The sequence below is a fragment of the Uloborus diversus genome, chromosome 1, assembly GCF_026930045.1.
Source record: "Uloborus diversus isolate 005 chromosome 1, Udiv.v.3.1, whole genome shotgun sequence".
NCBI lineage: Eukaryota > Metazoa > Arthropoda > Arachnida > Araneae > Uloboridae > Uloborus > Uloborus diversus.
Window position 1 is genome coordinate 31799028 of NC_072731.1, and position 9511 is coordinate 31808538.

Genomic DNA, 9511 nt, shown 5'->3' on the forward strand with positions numbered 1-9511 from the left:
CAAGGAATTTCAAAAACTTAAATAACTTTCAAAAACTCTCGAACAGTTGAAGTTATTTAAAGCTCTTTATTTACACTTTTCAGAAGTTGATTGCACAGTCTTAAAATATGATTATAACTTTGTAAGACACACCCGTTTTAAGTTAAAAAAAAGTGCAACGAAATATTTCTCAAAAAAAACTTTTTTTTTCAATCACTAGTGCAGAAAATGAAAGAGTAGAGTAAGTGTTATTTTTTTTTCTCATACTAAAGGTATCATAAGAGAAGTTTAATTGCAATAAAAGCAATAATTAAATATAGAAAAATAAATGCAAGATTTAAAAAAATCAAGAGCTAGAAAATTATTTGATAAATTAAAAGCAAAATGGGATGCCCTTCCTTAAGGAAACTAAAGTTGGCAAAGTGCTGCCCTTTAAATTCTTCGAAAATACCACATCCATACGTGATCCGGTTTCAATTAAAGCCGTACCTATTACGTTAATTAAAGCCGTACAGTATGCAGTAGAAGTAAGAAAAAAAAGGAAAAAAAAAAGCAATAACAAAAGAACTTCCATGATACTGAATTCGGCATTAAATAAATGCAAGATAAGAAACATATCAGTCACAAAAATGATCTTGAAAATTATACTACAAAAACACGAGAATCGTGATTTTTGCATTTTCTACTCAGGATGTATCAAGGAGCTGAATTTGGCACATCTTGGTAACAAGATACTCGCCCAATCGGAAACTAGAGCCCAGCCTTTGGGGAGTCCCCGGCTCGAAATCAGTACAGTGTAAGTTTTATAAGAGTTTTAGGGGGAGGAGGGCAGGGTCGTGCACAGAGGGGAGAAGGGACACCTGTTGGCCCGGGCCCGAGCTTAAATGGGACCCAATATTTTGAAACCTAGGGTTGAAAATATGGGTAAACAATATGGAGGGGACCCAAAAAAAGCATTTGTGACAGCCCCAAAATTTCAGTGCACGCCCCTGGAGGAGGAAGTGCACAGAAGTCAGTTTCGTAGACTTGAAAAGTCTACCGAACTGACAAAGGGCCTGCCTTAACCCTGGACTGCCCTGAATTGAATTGGGAAAGAGAGCGGGAAGTCCTAATTAAAGGTCTAAATTTCAAGTGTGCCTTGCAGCTAATGAGAACTAGAACTGCTTTTTCTGTATTTCTTCAAAATATTATAAATTTTGAATAGTAGCAAAATTAAGAATAAAAAAAAAACTTTTCATTTTTCCTTTTCTGACATTAGGAATTAAAAAAAAAACAAAACCCACCTTTTGTTTTACGGTACAAAACATTTCTGGTTTCTGGGGGGGGGGGCGTCAGGCCCACCCTCTGGATACGGCCCTGCTAGGAAAGAGGGTTTAAAGAAACATACTTGACACTTCTTCAGTGTGGTTTTATGGCTCCTCTGTGTTGTTTTTCTATTCATGTTAGACTTCGAGGAATAACAAGGATTTTTTTAGTATCAGCTCTAAAAAATGTTTTTGACTATTTTGAAAACTTTTTTAAGATGGCCATGCCCCCCCCCCCTTTCATTGTTTCCCTTATTGTTAGACTTTGTATGCATTATAAGGGAAACTTTTAACTATACTTGAAATTTTCTCCGGGGGGGGGGGGGGGGGGGGCATGCCCCCCCCCCCCCTCTGAATCCGCCCATGACAGAAACTGACAAAAATGGAAATATTGTAGGAGCCAGGAAGAAAATGTTTGTGTAAGTAATTCTTAAAGATTATAGGAAAATTCATTGCAGCAGGGCATCGTAAAGAATGTCACCAGGTTTTTTTTTTTTTAGTATATACATTAAATTTATAACATTTGAAAACTATAAGATTTACTTATGTTTCAAGAAATTTAATTATTGATGAAATTCTAGTTAAAATAACTAACTTACAGGCTGTCCAAAAATATTTTTTTTTTAAATGTGTGGCTACATTTTGAAAGCATTCTACCACTCTTAAAATATGCTTTTTTAGACCCTTAAAGTTGAAATAAAACGTTCGATAAGTACTGGTTCCTTTGTAAAAACCTGAAATAAACTTTTATAATTAAAGCAAATCTATTGATGGCTTGAAAAAGTAAATAAAGCTGTTTATAAATTTAAAAATTGTTGGATCAATTTAAAACATCTATTTATGGTCAAAAAGTTAAATGGTTTTCAAACATGATCCAAAACAGCTATTTTACTTAAAGCAGGGATCTCAATGTGCGAGAATTGCACACCGTTAAAAAATCTGTCTTGAAAAATATTTCGTTGCAGGACTTACTTGCAATTTTGTTACATCTGATAAATTGAATAATGAGATTTAAAAGAAAAAATCTCACTCTAATTTCAACGGCGACGTTTTGTTATCCTGATTTTTTTCTATTATGGGAACCCTGCTTGAAGTTAAAAAAAAAACAATCTTAATCAGAATCCTTTTTTTTCAAAGGCAAATAAATCGTGAGAGATTACTAGCAATTTTTGCTAAAGTACAGCAGGGATGCCTTTGACATTTTTAGAGAAAGTTATTCTGAAGGGTATTTCTTTTTTTGCTGTGAACCATATTTGTTTTTGCACTCTTTAAAATCAAGTTGGTTTTACATTATATACTGTAGGCTCTCCAATGGCTTATTAACCAATGACAACTGTATATTGGTGATGGGCATAATATTCTCAGCTTCAAAAGATATCGATTGTCAATCATTCGACTATTAGAAGTACTCGATTACGTCCATCACTAGTATTAGTATGGTATATATATATATATTACTGTGAAAATCCAAAACCTGGTATATATGTCCACATTTGCTAATGAATGTCAATATTCATAGCAAAAACATTGGCGAAAGTAAGATTTCCAGCAAATGTGGACACCCTTCCCTTTTTGGTCTTTCACAGTAACATATGTATGTTTTGGAAACAGTTTCAAACAATATGACACAGAATGAAGCACACTGATGATGAAGAGGGAAAATCAAGCATTACACTTTTATTTCTTTCTTTTAAACACAGGTGTAAATGTCAGAGCATTTGAAGTACAGCTGAACTTTTTAACAATGTTGAATATTTACCTAAACATAACTCACAACACTACAGGACAAAATTCTTGCTTACTGTTCTATGTAATATGCATCATTTAAATTAATAAAGAGCAGGCTGAAAATATCGACTTTCTTTACTTTCATTTTTAACATGGTTTTTTAATAAATTCATTATTTCATTTTCAAATTCTGTTGGCGTTTCTTTAACACCAGTAGCCCAATAATACAGATCCCAATCATTGGAAGGGATGTTTATAATTTTATCGTACATTTCAAGCTGGGTTTCATTGAAGCCATTTAAATATTTCGCGCAAAACGTGCTTAAAATCAGTCCGTTTTCTGACATGCCTCTCTTCCGGCTTTGGTACAGCAACCTTGCTCTTTTATCGGTTGTACTTTCGTCTTTTCGCATTACGTAAGGATTTGGCCCATTCTCCGACATTTTGACGATTGAATAGAATGCATAAACTTTAAAATCAATATTTCCAGCGATTAATTTAAGTGATGTATTCTGCACACCATGCAATATATTATTCCACAGCATTTTTATTCCAATTTCAGAAAAGAATCGTATTTAAGTGAAAAATGCACGAAAGAACGAAACTAAACTAGTTAGTAAACAAACAAACATGCATGCATGCAAGTGAAGTGAGATGAAGATTGTGTTTTAATATTTTCATCACACATAAAATTAAATCCTAAGACCCGGCTACTTGAATTTATTTTCATTCCAAACTTTTTCTCATTATTTTATTAAGATATATTTTCTTTCAAGCATAATAAAATGTTCACATTCCCTCTTTCTTTGGTTAACTGCATCTTTTGACCGGAATGATGAAACTTAACTGACTGTATGTTTTATTGTTTATATTCAGGTGTATTTTCGTTATGGTTGTTAAGCTGTTCAGAATCGAAGATCAATTTAAAATTTACGCAAATAAAGGAGGTTCAGGTTGTATTGGAAGCTCATATCAGAAAAAAATTTCGTGCAGAAAAAGAATTTGTTGATTACTGTACAGCCTTACATTTCGTAGAGTGCTAAATGACTGAACTTTGTGAAACTGAAACTGAGAGAGAGGCAATTGCTACCAACATGAGCGTTTCACAATTTGAGCTGTTGTCAACTGTATTATTTGTGTATCCTATAAAATTGAAGAATAAGATGTGAACATTGGTGACATATTGGGGGGGGGGGGGATAACCCTATGCCGGGGCGGATAAAATTTCTGATTTTTCTTAAATGTTTAACGGGGAACAAGCAGAAAGAAGGGGGGGGGGGGAGAGAAAGAAACTCTCCGGTTCGCGAACATATTTCAAATTTTTTTTGCCGGTTTGCGGGTCACAAATGGTTGAGAAACGCTGTTTTAGAGAACGGTGTTGGGTAATCTTTTTCAAAAATCAATTTTGCTAATTTTCTGATGCCACATCAGTTTTATTTATTTATTTTTTTTATCTTGGTATACATTTCTTTTATTGGAAATTTCTACCAAGCAGGAATCAATAGACGACTTTTGGAAAGGAAGAACAGATACCTTACCACTTCTCTGCCGATAAATTTCTTAGAAATGAACTAAAATTGCTTTATACATCTAAACCTAAATAAAATTTTTTGATGAAATTTTTACCAGCATATTTTCTTACTGTAATGGAAACTTCCCAATTTTAGATGATTTTCAGAGTATTAGAAGAAGGGAGGGGGGGGGGAGGGGATCTTTCGCATCAATTTTACAAAATTGAACTTCTAAAATATTTTTAGAAGAGAAGAACTTTAATGATGTTGGGAGGGGAAATTTGAAACGCTCCCAGGAATCATTTTGAAATGGAAGGCCTATAATCGCAATTGTAGACCATCTTTGGGTATAGCGTTTAGGTGAAAAGATAGAGATCGGAGACTCTCCAATGTCAGTTTTTAGCAATTGCAGTTCCAAAAATGCAATTTTAAACGATTTTTGGAAGTGTTAGTTAGGGAGACCTATGGACTTTTCTCCAGGTATTTTTCGAAATTATAGGCTTGAGAACGCAATTGCAGCCTATCGTTTGTAACTTTAGAGCTTTTTAGAAATCAAAGTTCTGAAAATGCAATAACAGGCCTTTGTTTGGTGCCTTTAAGTATAGCTTGTCTTTTCTTTTCTAAAAACATTTAAAAGCTATATTTTTCGATAGCAATATTTCTGATTTCTCTCTCTATATTTTTAATTATTGAAATATAATAAATCTATAGATAGAGTTTTGTTTTACTTCCAATTTTACCTTTGAATATTAAACTATTAGTGTACTAGTGCAACTTTTCATTATTCTATTAATCCTTCTATCTTTCTCTTTTATCTTTTCTTCTGTTAGGAACATATTCCTATGCCAGATGTGTTTTTCTCTACTTTCCTGTGTTTTTTGACATAATATTTTCATTGAAAAAGAGAGATAAATATGCCAGAAGCTCCTATTTAGCCATCATAATCATTTATCCGTTCGGGTCATTCCATGTCAGTTCAACCACACCCCAACACCAGACTTAGATAAAATGAAAAGCTTTCTGCGAACACAAATCCTAACTGGAAAATTTTCTGCAAATAATTATTTTGCCTAACTCACCCTTGAATAAAAAATTAAATTTATTTTATATTCAAATATAAAAGAGACAATAAAAAAAGGCTTTAAATCATTTATTTATTTATTTATTTTTTTTTTTTTGCAATAACATATACAGTCGGACCTCCATATATCGAAGTAGCAAATTTCCGGAAAAAAAATTCGATATATAGAAATTCCGATACATAGAAACGATCTTATTTTATCATAAAAATCTCTTTAAACATTAAAATTAAAGCTGATTTTCGTGCATGAAACCCACTTTCTAATTTATACGAGCATCGGATGAAACGAAAGTTAATAACTGGAAAATTAACAGAAATTACATTTTTGTGCCTTCATACATCTTCATTCTTCGGCTGTTCAACTTGATTCGCAACATGAGGGGATTTTCGTTTTGACAATGTAATCGAGAGAAAAGTAAAAAATCAATCTACTTAACTTGAATGATTTTACTGAAGCTAAAAAGACTAAGAAAGATAATCAACAGACAAAAAGGATAACTTGAAACTGATTTTAGTGTTATTGGTTACAACTTAGATTTGAAATAAACTTGAGGGAATTTAAGAACTCCAGAACGGAACAACGATCTATCTACACACCCCTCAAACCATGATTTCTTATGAGTTTCTTAGCAACCTTTAGTAAACATAATTTTCTCCCGTAACCTTCATTTTTCAATGAGACAAACAATCTAAAGTAGAAAAACAAATCTACGAATGTCTTGAATTTTTTTTTCGATATCTAGAGATTTTTTCGATATATGGAAACAATTTTTCTATGTAATGAACATAGAAATTTGCTGGGATTTCGATATATAGAAAATTTCGATATGTGGAAGTTCGATATATGGAGGCTCGACTGTAGTTTACTTATTTCTCACCAACTGAAGAAAACTACCAAAACCATTTTTTTTTTACACATGTGCTTTAAAAGGCTCTTTTGGAGAAAGGCTTTAACAGAAAGAAACTCTAGGATTTTCTTAAAAAATCCCTTTAAAAAAAAAATTGTTTTTTTTTTTTTTTTTTTTTTCTTTTTTATATCAACGTTAGCAGTTCGAAAAAAAATTTCTGCAGAGCCAAAAATTTTCTGCGAACGCCGTTCGCGCGTTCGTCTATATTATGCAAGACTGCCCAACACCCACCATCTCAGATTACAATGAAACTTTGTATACTTCTACTTTTCATAGTCCTAAGTAACCTCCTAAAGTATTTCTTCTCTATTAAAAATAGTTTTTATTTTTTGGCCCTTCCAAGTTTTGCGATTTTGCATTAGTTGTCATTTACAGTTCTCTGAGAATGAACAGCAGCTATTTGCAAAAAAAATTATTTCTCAATAACTAAAGATAAAAAAATTTGGAAAATTTTTATATTAAATATTAAGATTTCAAGTATTTCAGAAAAAATATGTCAAAAATCTAAATTTATATTCAGCAATTAAAAAAAATTAACAAACTGAAAAATTTTAAATTTTTTCAATAAAAAAATGGTAGTCAAAATTTTAAAATTTTGGCATGAGGGTCTAAATTAAAATAATTTATATATTTTTTTTAATGATCATTAACATGTGTGCTAACATATAAAATGAAAATCTTTAGGGGACTTTGAGGGATTCTGTCCCCCTGCCCCTTATTTTGATTAATGAAAAAAAGTTGATCACAATATTACAAGCTAAGTTAATAATTGCATTAAAGAAAATTTAAATATTGAAACACATTGGTGTTTGAATTTAAATGTAAACATTTAAATACTCAAGATTTTTTTGAATTGTAAATAATTAATTAAATTAATTAATAATAAACAATAAAAATAAGATATCGCAAAATTCGAAATTTTCCTACAACAATTTATGCATGCTAAAAATTATTTTTAAACATAGGGCAACATAGAAATTAAAACTTTTTATCTAATTCTAATTTATAACTAAGCAGTTTATACAAAGTATTAAAAATCCTATAAATGCCAGCTCAGAGCTTTTAACTTGATTCATTAATCGAATGCAATATCAAACTGAAACTTGGATTTGGTTTAACATAGCAATTTGTTGGGTATGAGTTTAAAATGGGTTACCATTGCCCAAAATGTTTATAATTAAGGTTTTGCAACAATCTCATTTGACCCTAAAAGTGTGTCTTGTTATCTTGAGTGTTTCTATGATCATAAATGGATCCTAATAACCTGGCATTTGTACAAATGACAGGTATTTTTATTTTACACTTCACTAGTAATTTTTTTAGATTTTTTTTTTTTTTAAATATATTTGCCTGGGACCTCCCTAACTTTGGTTGCTTTACTAGCCCCCAAAAAGGAACAGCTGGTATTAGATGACAGCTGATCAGCAAGCTGTATGGTTTACGTTTATAATTAGTTGTTTATATTATGACTGTGAGATTGGTAACTACTTTTTATTTAAAAAACACTTTCTTTTTCTTGATCCTTCTTTCAACTGCTGCATTAGTTTTATCAAGGGCAGTATGTTCTTTTAAGCCACTTTTTATTTTCACAAATGATTTATAAACATTATGTATAATTCCAGTTTAAAAACAGTGAAACTTCAGTAACTGGACACTGATAATCCAGGTAACTCTACATTTATTTTTCTTAGGGTCTGCCCAATGCTAACTTCAATGGTTGAAAAGCTTTCTAGCTTGACACACATTTTGCTAGAACTCCTATAAGTCAACATCTAATTGTTATTCTAGTTCAATTCATTCTTTCATATTGACCTTTTCTAAAAATTTTAGAAAAGTTCTTTCTGAGAATTCTATCTTTTATCCAGGATGGTCAGCAACCACTCCGTGCTGTTAGTGCAATTCTGATAGTGTAGGATAAAATGTACTACATTGAAGGCGTGTAGAGAAAGAAGGCACCATTACTTGTTTTCTAAACAAGTGTGAGCAGTACTTGTTTTTTTAGCAGACCTGACTAACAAGAAGCTTTTATCTCTTTTCAACAATTATGTATTTATTCCTGACAAGATATTCAAATCTATTATTGTTTTTAAAAAGAAAGAAAACAAAAATAATAGAAAATTCATTTACTGGAATTAATTTTCATAATGTGAATGTTAAGCATTAATAAGCATAAGTGATACAAAATTTTGGAACCCCAATAAGTTGAGGAAAAATTGCGAGTTATGTCATTAAGCTGGGGAGGGGAATCTGGACAAAAAAAATTCCATGCAAATAATAATTTGTTTTCCAATTGTCATTAAAAAATATAAAAATCCATTGAATATGAGAGGTGCATAAATACTAATTTATTTCTTCATTTGCTTTGAGGGGGGGAAGGTAATTTACTTTATTTAGTCATATTATTACTAAACAATCAGGCCATTAATTTTTAAGGGGTGTTAAATGTAATTTCAAGAAATTAAAAGGATGAATTTGTCATTGTTCAGCAGTAAAACTATAATGGAAAAGCAGTTCCACGATAGCAATTTTTCTCAAACGTATTTTTTTTTTTTTTGGGGGGGGGGGGGATACTGAAAGTACTAGTAACTACATAATTATGAATTGGTGTTAAGACTTTACTTTTGTTTTAACTTGTCTGGACTAAAATGCAGTAATCCATATGCAGATATTGTTGTCTGCAACTTTTGAGACAAAATGATATCTTATTTTCAGAATATCTATATTTAATATAATAATTGTAATAATTTTTAACTATTTCAAATAAAAAATAGCTTGAATATTAAATTTATATGTTTGAGTTCAATATTTAACACACTTTATATTTAAATTTTTTAAATAATTGCTGGGAACTCTTGTTTCAAAGACATGGAAAAACTTATCTCTATGATGCTTTCGTTGTTTCTAGGGGGGAGGGGACAGAATCCCTAAAAGACCCATAACGTTTTTCATAGGAAAAGTTAAAGCACATACTAATGATCATTTTTTCTTTAAATCATGGTT